Source organism: Dreissena polymorpha, chromosome 6 (genome assembly GCF_020536995.1).
Source record: "Dreissena polymorpha isolate Duluth1 chromosome 6, UMN_Dpol_1.0, whole genome shotgun sequence".
NCBI classification, from domain to species: Eukaryota; Metazoa; Mollusca; class Bivalvia; order Myida; family Dreissenidae; genus Dreissena; species Dreissena polymorpha.
Genome location: NC_068360.1, coordinates 35,654,423 through 35,669,023, shown reverse-complemented (window position 1 = coordinate 35,669,023; position 14,601 = coordinate 35,654,423).

Below are 14,601 nucleotides of genomic sequence, written 5' to 3'. Positions count from 1 at the left end.
AATCCTTTTGTTTCCATAAAACAGTTTTTCGGGAACTATCAAGAAGTATTGACAATTGGCTTGACACGTTTTTCTACGTCCCTCTTGAGTAAAATATTAGTCAGCCAATTATATACTTATATATTTTTTTATTGAATTTGATACAAATCATTATGTTATATATTCGAGCTAAAATATGTGGTAATTAAATTAATATAGCAATCCACAACTGCATACAATATTAGTTTATGTTCAATCTAAATAGAGCGGCATATTTGTATCATAAGTACTAAAAGGAAGACAAAATGATGGAAGCTGTTGAGAAATTTAAAGATACCAACGATCGTGTCCAATTTCTTACTGACAGAAACGACATTAACAAAGCAGCTGAGATATTGGCTAACTCAGGTAATGTGATCAATCTTTGTTGATATATGATGTTAAGCCATAATATTTTGCACTGTTATACAGTGTAGTAGTGTTCTCGCAAACAAAACTTATTGTGAGGAGTATCTATGCGTAGATTACCCCACAAGTGTGAACATGTACCGAACCTCTGATTATTCTTCAAAAACTTATCGGAGAAAAATATAATTTCTATTCTAACGTGATGTGGGCTTTAATAAAATTATTATGCATAGTGTAGCATGATTGGGGTTTATACAGAGTAAAACAGTGTCTTTGGTTTTCATTTAAATGCATTCGTTATGATTGTTAAAATCTGACAGAAAAGTATTATTCGGCAATATGGGAATACATGTTTTGTTTTATATATTTACAGGAAATATTAAAGAAGCAGCCGAAATGTTGTTCACCTATGGAAAAAGAGATAAAGCGGTTTTAATGGCCAAAAGGACAGAAGATGAAGCAGTGATCGGCAAATTTCTCCTCACGAAGTGCAGATCTCTTCTCTACGAGAGTAACACGCAGTCCACATAACTTGGAGAATGAAATTTGATGCTTAAAGATGCTATATTAGAAACAATCGAAATGTTTGAGGCTTGTAACGATTTTGATGAACTGGGAGCTGCTTGGATGTTGAACTGGGTACTGTCAGATAATACACAGTGTATTGAAAAGTAGTGAAAATATGCCGTTCATCCTAAAGAAAGACCGCGTTGTCTCGACATGATTCAATATCTCATTTCTTCCAAAGCTGAGAAGAAAACGCAAGTTATTGAAGTCTTTAAAAAAGAGGCTCGTGTGAATTTGGCTGTTGTCCTTCTTAAAAGAATTCAGCAATGGCTTGAACCAATCTTTTCGCGCATTCAGACTCTTAGGAACGAAGCAATGGTTTGTGATTGGTTCAGATTAGATATGCCTTGTATTATTGGAAAGAATTGTAGAAAACTACATTGCCTGCAAACAAAAGACGACTTTGGCAGGCATGTAAATAAAACTGGTCGTTTTGTGCATAGAATGTGAAAGCAATGTCCAAAGTGGAGCTTCAAGCTTGATTGAAAAGAAGTGTCTAGATGCAGTGACATCAATTGTAGAAGTGTTTGTTACAAATAAGGTGGACAATTTCTACGAAAGGTACAAAAGCTGCTTCTGTCTCTGGAATGATCTTATGCGTGTCGATGGTCATCCTAATCTACTTGGGAATGACATAAAAAATCTGACAGAATACATATCAGAAAACAAGATTAAAAAGCAACTGAAAGAGTTCTTACAAGGTCAATGGAAACACGCTTCAGCTTGTGACAAAGGTATGCTGCTCAATAGCCGGGCTTTTAGACAATCGGAAGTTTTCATGCGCATTGAGTATGGCTACTATCTTTTCCAATTAACAACTGGGAAACACCAGTTCAAAACATCATCTTCATCAAAAATGAGACAGTTGGAAATTCAGCTGAATTGCGAAATAATAATGAAAGGAAGGTGCTTCAACCAAAAGTATAACACAATAATGGTTACACCGAACAGAAATACCATGAATGTGGAGTGCACCGCACGAAGGTTTATTGATTGATTTGATGAACTTTTGAAGGGAAATGTGTGGGAATCTGTTGAAAAATTCACAAAATTTATCATATTGTCTAGCACGAAGGATGATGACGTTCTTGAACCGTGGGTGTTCATGATGTGGTTGGAGTTCTACTCTACTTTGGCTTCCCTTATTATTGCGAAATTGAAGGGTCAGAATTTTGCATATTTCCATTTAGTTCTTCCAAACAACTATTTGAACCTTTTGTTTTTTGTGGAGTCCATCATTCCATCTGGCCTCAAAATAACTAAAGCAATTCAGAGGTTTCAAACAAGCTATAAAAATATGCCAAAAATGATTTCGATAATGCAAGAACGTTTAAAATGTATGGCATTTGCTGTTGCAGGATTTTGTGATCATTTACCTTTGATGGAAACTTTAGTGTAGAAATGTGAAGATGATCCCATGATGTTTGGTGGCATTGAAAGACTGTTAATTCTGGCAATGACTCTGGTTTGTAACATTGGCAAAACTGTTGAAGTAGTTAATTAACAGTCGTAAATGAATATGATGACCAAAATCAAATTTGAGACAATGCACCGTTGCGCCTCAGAAGAACACTGCAGCGTTTGCAGAATGCTACAGGAATAGCAGATGTTGCTAATGTACTAATGGATTTGTTGAATCGTCGACAAATATCTGAACAATTACTGCTATGCTCATGGAAAACAGAAAATAAAATTGTCATTCTTGCAAAAAGTGCCCTAAAGACTTCAACAGAAATTGGAGGAATGTTCGATGAGCAGTTCTGCAATGCTGAAAAAACATTGACCGCAATTAAACACAACAAAGAAGGCTGTTATAATGTTTATGAGGAAAATGACGTAGAAACGGCCTACAAACAGGAAACCGACTTAGAGAAAGATCAGACTAAAGAGGAAATTGAGAAAAGTCAAAGGGAAAAACAAGAACAGCAACTACGAGACATGAGGGAACGGGCTGTCACGACTATTTCGCGTAGGTATAGAAAAATACGGGATAAGAGGCATGCCAAAAAAAGGTACAGACACTTCATTTTATCAAAGTTTTGCTGGAATAAAGGTGGACACTAAGTCATGTGGTATATGTGGTGTCTATTTTGAACAATTGGTCACTAGTATACATGATGTTAAATCAAAAGAAAATGCGATACATTCTGTAACAGATATTCATTAGAGTAGTGACATCAAAGCTGCAATGATGATTCAAGTTCTTAGAGGGCTCATGGCTACCCTAGACCATCAACGAAACTCATTAGAATTAACGAGCTTCAAGAAAACTTATCAGGAATCCATTGAACCGAAACTAAAAGAGGTAAAAATATACCTATCTGATTCGGGATTCGGACTAGTGGACCAGTCGTATGTAGAGAAACATTATGCACAACACCAGATGGACATGCAAAGACTGCGAACGCTTGTAGCCCAAATAGAGAAAGAATTTCAACTCAGGATTAACAGCAGAATGTGGTAGCATGCTGGTTTAAATGACATGAAATTAAAAGAATTGGACGATAATTTCCGAACTCTAAAACCGTACATAGAGCGGATTCAGGACAAACTAAAACGGGTAAAAATATTAATTAGTAAAATTAAAAACCATTTATATGGGTCGTAATGTCACAAAGAGATATTTATGGTAAAGAAAAAATATTTCCCAGACAAAGTTGATTTTATGTTTTGCGTCTTCGACCACACACACACTTTGAAATGATATATATTTAGATATACAGATAATGTAAAAGCATTGATTTTAAAATCTGATATTAATTAACTGTTTTTAAGAAACGTGCATACAAATTCACTCACTTGAGCTTTGGATTCTTCTCTGTCGACTCAAATATAACCTTTATGGTATCAAAACAATTAAAAGCATTTATAAGTAAAATACAGAATGACACGGCTTTGTGTTTTATATTTACCGTAAATGGAACTAGTCGGCATGACATATTTTGTGCAATAGTACCGCCTGTACATATATTCATATTGCCACATACAATTTGGTGTTACACAACGTAACATATAAATGAACGTAAATAATAATTAAGTAAATGAAAGCCACTTTCACGGTGTCGCATATAAATTAAACAATTTAAACCAATATTGTTCGTTTCAAGTATATTTTAAATGGATTAAGTCACATATGGATTAAACCCGCTTTGTATGTTTTATTATGGTTGCTGGTACATTTAAAATCAAGGAAAAGTGTTGAACCGCTTTTAAACTTTGAACAAAATGTTTATCTACCTTTAATAGGTATTAAGCCTGTTAAGTCAAATTGTGAGGACACAATTCTTTTACAACACATTTAAACCAAATTAAGGTTAGAGGACACGCGATTTTATGTTTTTGCATTGATTCTAAAATCAATATAGCTGACAGCGTGTATACATTCTTTTAGATGATCTGTAGGGTTTCCTCTCAACAAACATGCAATGGAATGTTACCGTGAATTGTTCGCAATTCATATATACAACAATACAAAACATAAACAGTTGTAAAAATGTAAGATATAATAATAAATAATCTCGAACAAGAGGGCTTAATGTTATATGTCGCTCACATAAGACCCGACGTATCGGAACCAACAAGACGACTAAATGCTATATGTCGCTTAAGACCCGAAGTAACGGGACGACAAAGAGGGCTTAATGCTATATGTCGCTTAAGACGCGAAGTAACGGAACGAACAAGAGGACTTAATGCTATATATTGCTTACTCAAGACCCGAAGTACCGGAACTGTTTTGATCAGCTTTTTGGGCAATGAATGTGACTTCTCGAGTGTTCATGGGAGTGCACTACAGCCATATAAGGAAAGCTGCTGCGTCTCGTGGTTGTAATGTTTTATTTATAAAATCAACAGGGAAAGGTCACTTAAGAACTCATGGGCATATTTTGAATCAATATTGTAGAGGACCATCATATTATGTTTCCGAATACATACCAAGCATCTGGGCATCGAGATAACGATTTTGAGAGTATAAACTATATACATTATAAGGGAACCGATATGACATAGCGCTGGGTCAGTTTGACTACCGGCAAAATAATTTGCATAAACTAGACAATAAACAACCTGTTCAATTTTAAGTTTTCGCTATATACAGATATGGGAATCAAGTAATCCCTTTTGCTAGGTTTGGCCTCTGGGGCATTATTTAAACAAACTTGGCTTGGGACCAACATAAATGTTACCGGTGAAATACCAAATTTCTGGTATTAGAGATGTACATAAGAGATTGTTTCGTGTGGTTTCAGAGGAGAATATATTTACGTTTTCACATTATAAATCTAACTGACACACGTTACCCCCTGGGTTGGGCAAGATGTGTCCACATAGACATGATTCCAACAAACTTGGTAGTGGCAAACATACGATGTTACATGCCAAATACTATAGCTATGGATCATAAGGCTTTTATTGGACAAGGTTTTTTAAATTCTCACTATAAACATGGGGGAAACGAGTTACCCCTATGGTGGAGCTAAAACGACCTAATTACTTGAACGGACTCGATATAGGACTTCCATGCGGTTCTACATGCCAAATAATACGCCTTTTGGTCATGTGGTTTCAGCTGAGAATATTTTAAAGTGTTATTTATGTATGCACATTCACCTAAAAGGCAGGATCACTTGTCTCCCAATCACATGATTTTATCTATTTTGGTAGAGGACTACTATGCGATGTTACATGACATATACCAAACTTCTCAATATCGCGGTTTCGGACGAAGTTTTCACTTCATAATAATTTAAGTGAAACAAGTAAGCCCCAAGGCGTGGCAAAGTTTGACACCAGGGACATGATTTAAACAATCTTGGTAGATGACAAGAATGCGATGCTACATTACCGATACCGAAGTTATTTTTTCAGAGAAAATATATTTTTTGCAAACTATAAAAAAAACATATTGTCAGGGAGGATGGATGTATTACCAAAGCAAACATTAGAACACGCAACGCATGTTCTGGTAACGTGATGTAACAGTGTTAAGTAATATTTAAATCGATGATATTTTATAGATGAGAATATAACAAAATGGGACAGCATAATCCAAATTAGATTTTTACCTTTTATATGTCAGATGAGGCAAAAATAATATATAGAAACATGTTGCCCAGTGGACATTCCTTGTCAATGATAATACAAAGTCAATTTAAATCAGGGTCCAATATGTTACCTTCAGAGCGGAATATTTATGGCGAACTGTTGCTATCGGATTGGGCGAGTAATGCCACCATTTTTCCTTTGATTTCGGTCAACGCTAATGACGTTTTTCAAAATTGTTGTGTGTTCTGTACTTGCATTAGTTGTGTTTTGTTTAAAACAATATTCTACTTTATACATGTCTGGCATTGAACCATTTGAACCGTTTGACAGCAATACTTTCATGTTATGGTTATCTTGTTTCCTGTTCTATGCGATCAAACATTCCTGTTTTTCCCAGACTGTGTCGCCATTAATATGAACAAAATGAAATACCTTTAATCCCCGTCAACACATAGACGCCGCTTCTACTACGATCAAAGCGTGGCCGAAAACGTGGCCGATCTGACACATCGCAGGAGAAACGTAGTGGAGTCTTCATATGCGCAGTATGGTTGCGGTAGATACTTCATGATCGGAGAGCTCTACGCTTTCGCGACGCTAATTTTGAACATGCTCAAAACAAGCGTAGCGGGATCGTGGCCGACAAGAATCGGTGTAAACTCGTAAAAAGAACGTATTAGAAGCGCCGTAATCGTACAGGCAGCGCGGAACCATCGTGGAGAGATCTTCATGATCGTAGTAAAAGCGTATTCGTTATAACTTGATTATACCGCACATATACTGCTTAAAATGTCCAACACTGTACATAATAACACATATATGTGGGAAAACATTCGTTCCTGCCATGGTACCGATCCGACCGGGAAGTTAAAATAGAATTTAAGTATTTCCCTATGTTTTTTCCCAGCGATGCTGTCCCTGTTTGGTCCGCCTGTAATCTGTTCCTCTTGCATGTTTGCTTCTTGTCTCCAGGCACCGGGCTCCGGATTGTGCTCATCATCATCATCATGGTCAAGTTGGGCATTTTGTAAAGCCGGGTAGCGTAATCGCATTAGGTTATGATGGCAAACACAACACTCTATGGTGCCTTGTATCACTGCTGGGAATTGCTGCAAGGTTGTGAGTAAAACCTGCCATCTTTGTGCCAAAATACCAAAAGCATTTTCTATCACACGGCGACCCCTTGATATTCTGTAGTTTGTGATTAAGTGCTCTCTGATTAGACGTCTTTGCGAATAAGGTTTCATCAAATATGTCCTCGATCCAAATGCATCATTTCCATGAACAAAGTAGGATATCGGCTCGTTGTCATGAGGAAGTGGGTCTGGCGCTGGAAATCCCATTGCTCTGTCTTCGATGCACTGTTTCAGCCCAGATTCATTACAAATGTGAGCATCAGACATAGAACCAAGACCTCCGCAGACAATCCATAGAAATTTGTAATCAGCATCTGTCAATGCGTGTAGCACTACAGAAAGAAGTGCTTGAAATTGTGATAAAGCGAGCCACTGTTCGGGGGACATCTGATGGGCGCGTGTTTACCATCTAGGGCACCGCATGCATGTGGGACATTCCATCTGTTCTTGAACTCGTCTGCTATGAGAGACCATTAATATGGAGTTGTTGGACATGTTATCACTTAATCTTTAAATTCCTCACAAATAGCCGGGCAAACCTCAGGAATGAGATACGCTATCTTATTCTTAGCCACTCTGAAGTTATACATTAGACTAGGGTACTTATCTCCTGAAGAGAGATGTCTGATAGTAATGGCAAGTTTGACACCTGGTTCTAGCGCTTTCCTCAAGCCTGTATCTTTCTTCTGAATCCTAGGGCCAACTCTGTGAAGCAGCTCATCGAACATCGCTGGTTCCATCTTCAAACAGTTGAAGAAGCAATTGCTGTCTTCCATGCGGAGTTCTCGCAGGAGTGTGTCATACTGTCCAAACTGGAGCCTCCTATAGCCATGCCCGTACCCAGTGTCTTCTTAGCCTTCTTATGCGCCTCCGCCTGTTAACTATCTGTGCATTTTCAAGTTCAACTAACATATGTTCTTGCCGAAGTAAAGCCAGATGAATCAGATCAGCATTAATACGTCCGTTCATGTTTGAAGTTTGGAAAAAAGTGAAAAATATGTTTTTAACCAAAGATATATATACATCATCGCCAAAATCGTACTAGAAGCGTAATACAATCGTAATATGATCGGAGACATGTTAGCGATATCGTCGTACAGTCATATAAGTTTGCTTAGCGTCGTAGTATGATCTTGAATGTCCAGGCAGTAAACGCAGTAAACGCGGCCGCTGGTCGGCAACGGTCTGCGTAACATCGTAGTAGAACATGTTAACAGCGCGTTTGACGTAGGTGCATCGTAGTACGGTCGAATTGAAGACCATAATTTGCCAAATTGCTCGATTTAGACTCCGATCGGCCTCGATAGGCCCCGATCCAAACCTTTTTCAGATCGTGGCTTGATCGGGATGATCGTCGTGAAGTCGCAGCCATGTGAGAACGGGAGGTAATGTAGGGTTGGTAAAAATACAAAGGCCGTATCAGATTTTGCATACTTAAACGTGCAATTATTTATCGGAACACCATACACACGTCATAAGGCTAATTTGAAAAATGTGTCATATTCCCTCACTATAACGCCTCTTTTTTTTTAATCCGATCGAAACGTAAAAAGTATCTTTTCATAAATAAATGTTTTTAATTTAAAGTTTCAGTGTGTTTCATTTCACATGCATCAAGTATGATTAAACAGTGCACAAAGTGTGTTTTGAACTACACAATCCAGATGTTTGAATCGTAAAATGTTTAAATATATGTAATCATAAAATTGAATTTTAAACAAGGCTGAATCGAAAGTAATACATTAAAAAACCCAACTGCTCATCCATATATACACAAACATCAGATATTCGTGATAAACTGAACAATTAAAGACACGTTTATAATACTTGGCATCGCTAAAAATAAATGAAGCAAAAACTCCAGAGACAAGCAGAAACCAAAAATCATCCCCTTGCAGGGATATATGTTTTCTTTCTGATGCTTATTTATTCATATTTCAAAGATGTAGTAAGTTTCACTTTATCGTCTTTTAATATAAAACTAGCAGATTTGAGCAAAGTTACATTTGCTAATTACTCCTCTTTGTATGGTTTTCTGATTCATACACAAGGCTGTCGTGGCACCATCTAATGAGTTGGAATGATTAAAATTACGCATAAATATATGCACAAATTATGACTTATTTTGTCGACAGTTTATACATCGGTGAAATTCCAAATAAATGCTTTTCTTTTCTTACAATTACAAATAATGTGGATATAATCTGCAATTGTTTAACATTTTAGGACAATAACATACTCTTATTTGCCTACTTACGAATATCGTTTTACTTTCGGTTCATCTCCGTCAAACGGTACATCATTGATTATCGCACTAAACAATGAATTCATTTCAATATTGACGAACATAAAGTAACGTCGCTAAATAAGCGCAATAAAATGACAGTACTAAGACACTTGTTTATGACAAAGTTGTACGGATATGGATATTTAATTGTTAATTTTCATACGGGTGGGACACGAAACACAAGTCACGTGAGCGGACTATCTGATCAGAATGCAGCGTTCAATTGAGCATGAAAAAATCTGTTATCATAACTGATCAAAACAGAATCGATTTAAATGAAACATCGCTAAAGATGATATTTTTAGCAAGTTTGTATAGTTAATTGTCTTCCTTTACTTGTTTTGCTCCATCATCTTTGAAAATGTTGACAATGTCAAAAGCGACCCTCGCGTTGTGAGAAAGTTGGCCGGTAACTACATTCACTAAGAAGTTCCACAGTCAGTCTACATATACTTACTATGGTGTAATACCAAGTGTCACCATACGTAGTTTGCTTTTCAGAATAGTACGACGTCAGTGCGACGTTCGGTATTTGGGACCCAACTGTCGGTGCGCATTGGACCGGTTTGATTGATAACGTATCCTATAATTAAACACATTTTCTTTATTCACTTTTGAACATGTACCATACCTCTGAAAAAGAACTAATTAAATTTGATTTGAAAACCATAGATGTATATCCCTCATTTTCAATATCCTTGCACCAACATTCACGATTCGGCAAATTCTTCTTTTTAATAGACATTCTTATGTCGACTTCAAACTTCAAAAATCTTGTAAACGTATCCATCAACTTTCTCAAACGCAACCTTTCGACAAACGATTGTTTAAAAATTACCTTCACCAACAATCTCACCGGTTAACCGTAATTAAGCAGTTATAACTAATATAACGACAACTACTACTACTTCTACTACTACTAACTACTACTACTACTACTACTACTATTACAACTACAACTATTACAACTACTACTACCACTACTTTTACTGCTACTACTACTACTACTCGTACTACTACTACTAAGTACTACTACTAGTACTTCTTCAACTACTACTACTACTACTACTACTACTACTACTTCTACTACTTAAACTACTATTACTAATTTTAACAAAGAGGTTTCCATTTTTTACTATGCCCTAATATGACGTCAGTATTTTCCAAAATTTCGTCCAGTTAGTTTTTTTAATATGGAATAGCGACTAGCATAATATCGGGGGGGGGGTCCGTCGGTGTATATTTGTTCAGTTAATTACATCGTGTTTTTTATTTTATTTTAATATTTAACAGGTATATAATAAATGAAATTTAGTTCAATTATTTCAATATTGACAATATGTGTTTTTTTTAAGTTTCTAACAAAGCCTACGAAGCGCTTCTATATTCGTCTTGTCCCGACACAAGTGACTGTTGCCGGATTTTTTTATTAAATAATTTTTCTTTTCTTTTTTATTTTTTATTTGTATCACATTTTTCTTAATTCTCCAAAAGATATTAAGTGTTTTGCGACTTGCTTGGTTCATTTCTTTCTTCTGATTTAAAATACTTGTATTTACTAAACAAATGTTAAAGCATCGTATATAACTTAAGTTTTGGAATATAATCACTTTTTTCGGTTCGACTTGCATGTACAATTTATGGCATGACTCAACAATTTTTAATGATGTAATAGTGGAGACAAAAAACAAACTAACGTCATATATTCATGTTTACACTATAATTCATTAAAAATTACAAAAACACACCTACCAATTTTACTGGTCAGATAATATACCCTACCAATTTGCTAAAACCTAAACACCATACAAAAACTGGCAAACCATATATATTGACATGTTTCTCTATAAACATAACATCGTGAGCATTATATGTTGTCATGGCAAACCTACATAAGCACATGTAATTACATATTAAAATGCTTACATAATACTCGGACACGCCACACATTGTATTACTAGTCTAGACAAATTATATATTTGCATTAAAGTATGTATCAATAAGATCAAAATTTCCAAAACCACAATAAAATACATTTTAAAATTCAACGCCGTGTGATGACCTTTTGATTTATTTAATTGTCTTGCCTATTCTTAAATTATTTATTTTCAGAGAACATGCATAACGCCTATGTAATATCTATTCAGATACATGCGGAAATGACACGAATAACGCGGATTGTGGAATAATTGGATTGCGTTTCAAAGCGCGCCGTTTTCATAAATGAGATCGCGTTGTTATGTGTGGTCCTTATAATGGCTTTCGGCACCTGATATAATGAGGTCGGAGTCAACCACATAAGGTCGATTTTCAATGTTTAAAATGTTAATATTTATAGTTATATATGCGATAATAATGGATATTCAGCCGCTTTCAACGTCATAAAAATTGTGGAAGTGCATTAACGAATAAATGCAGAAGTCGAAGTTATTTTGTTAAACGTCAGAATCATTCGACCTGAAAATAATATTGATAAAATAATATTGTCAGATATTTAGCATAATAAAATACTAGAACGGGCTTATATAAATATCAACTCTCAATCCTTAATAACATGACAATATAACAGCACTTATTTCGTAACTGTAAAACAGGAAATCTAGTGGTTTTGACTAAATAACAATCGAATTCAATAATTGCTGTTGTTTACAGCTATTTCGAACAATCGCTTAACAACATAACTTACAGAGAATGGACTTATATTTATCACATAACAAGTGAGAAAATTTATAGATAAGAATTGATATTAGTTTGGTGTTGGTCTTATTTTATTGATTATAATATTATACTGTTTACCACTACATGATTACTTGATATGTAAATAATCAAGTAGAATTTCGAATTAGTGGATGGCATACTCATATATATCAGACATTTAAATGGTACGCTTATTATTATTAGTTTTTTTATGTTTCTAAAAATTTCTTTATAAATATATTTTTCCAATATTACATATAATATAATACACATGTGCATGCAAATTCATGTTAATACTATTTTAAGGGGCCTTTTCACAGATTTTGGCATATTTTGAAGTAAGTCATCAAATGCTTTATATTGATAAATGTAAACATTGTATCTCAAAAGCTCCAGTAAAAAGTCAAGAATAAATTTAAAAAAGTAGCCGGCACCAGGGCTCGAACCAGTGACCACCGGAGTCCTGGAGTTAGGCTGAAGTAAAACGCATTAGCCCTCTTGGCTATTCCGCCGAGTGTACTGAGGATGGGTATTTTATACCTTATATTAGCAATCTTCGTAGTTTCGTTAATGTAAACGACAACAACAGAACTCTCCAAATTATGCAATCGTTTCGCGTTGCAACGCTTTATATTTTTTAGGTTTTCAAATCGTCAAAAGATACATATAATGGCTATATTAGACTATGATAAATGTTCAGTAATACTGTTTCCTCACAAATATCATAACTTAAACGAAAATTTGCGAATCTGAAACAACTTTTTTCAATTTTGTCAATTTACCAAACCGTGAAAAGATCCCTTTAATATTATTATAATAATTGCCTTACATATTACCAAAATTAAATTTGGACCTTATTTCAAGATCATTGTTCTTAAAAATTAATAACATTAACCACCATGCAAGGAATCTATTAAATACTTAGCATAAAACGAAGACAAAGAAATACCATTTAACGAACAAATTAAAACATAATTTGGTACACGAAATATATATTGAAATATCCTAACATCATCCAAAAGATCCCAAGTCTGAAATAAAAGTAAATCCGTAGTAATACAAACCGGACTATAAAAGCCTTTATATGACATGGACCTCGATATTTACCTTAAACCATTGACCCTGCTATGCTTATTATGTGGTGCTATTTGCCAAGAGTGAAAACGAACTTGCATCATTGTATTACTCATGTTTGGATTTTTGTTACATTTGAATAATGGATATGAATGTTGGGAAAACAAAAACATTATTGTTACGGGACAGACTCCTAAGTCAAAGGAATATTACCGATTCAAAAGCTATTCATTTCAAATAGTGCATACATTAACTTCCTAGATATTATTCCTAGAAACAAAACATGGCGTATGTTGAATGTCAAGAAATATTTAACCGGGTAATGACGATCGTACTTATTAATTCTGTACTTCATATCAACAAAATTCTCGATAGATTGCCAGCTCAAACTGTTTGTGTTTATTAAAGTACCCAGTTTGCAATTTTTCTTTTTAAATATTGAGCTGCGGTGTCCTATTAATGATCAAAATAGCTAAAACAAACTTGTTTCTAAACACAATTTGAACGTAATGAAAAGGATTCCACTTCATATTGTATGCCGAGTCCATTTCTCCTGCATATTAAAAAGCGAAGCGAATTGTTTGAAAATCATAAACTGAATATTCTGTCATCCATTACATATATAATCTTACTTAAAACACTCAGACATAAATGGTTATTCATATACATGTATTTTTAAAGCCGCATATTTTTTACGACTGCAGTATGGTTTTGACATAATAAAATCTTTATTATTTTGGGCTTAGTGCAAGGTTCGGCTAGCCCTTAAACCGGTCTAAAGTTCAAGTGCTTTGCATAGACCATTCCATGTATACATGTACGAGATTTCATTTTTGTTGTAATTGTTACGTTATAGAGAAGAGCATAAGAACAAAACAAAACGTTGATTTCATGTCAGCATTTGTTATTTTCCACTTATGCACATCACAAGATTTCAGCTTAATCCGTTGTTGTATTGACAAAATTGTGTCGGCCTAGGTTCCAACTTGGCAGCATGTAAGCTTGCTTTATATCGAAATTGCTCATCTCACTCGGTAATTTTGCAATTTGTTTTGTCTATTGCAATCATGAAAATGCAGAAAAGAGCGATAGAAGTAAATAATTCAAGAACCCCGTCATCACTAGTGTTTGAAAGCATACATGAAGCGTTTGAAATCGTTAAGAAGTTTACAGCTGAATGCATACGCAATACGAATTGCATGCATATATACATGTAGTAAAAGAAATTTTCGATGCTTGTTGATTTTTTATATCTAACACGCTATATATTTTATAACCATATATTGTTCGAAAAAAATGGCGATTGCTCAGGAGAGAGAGATTTTTAATATGAAGGTGATGTAAACCATTCTTATCTAAAAGTATTGGGGGACGTATAACAAAAACAAGAAACCAACAAACGTATTT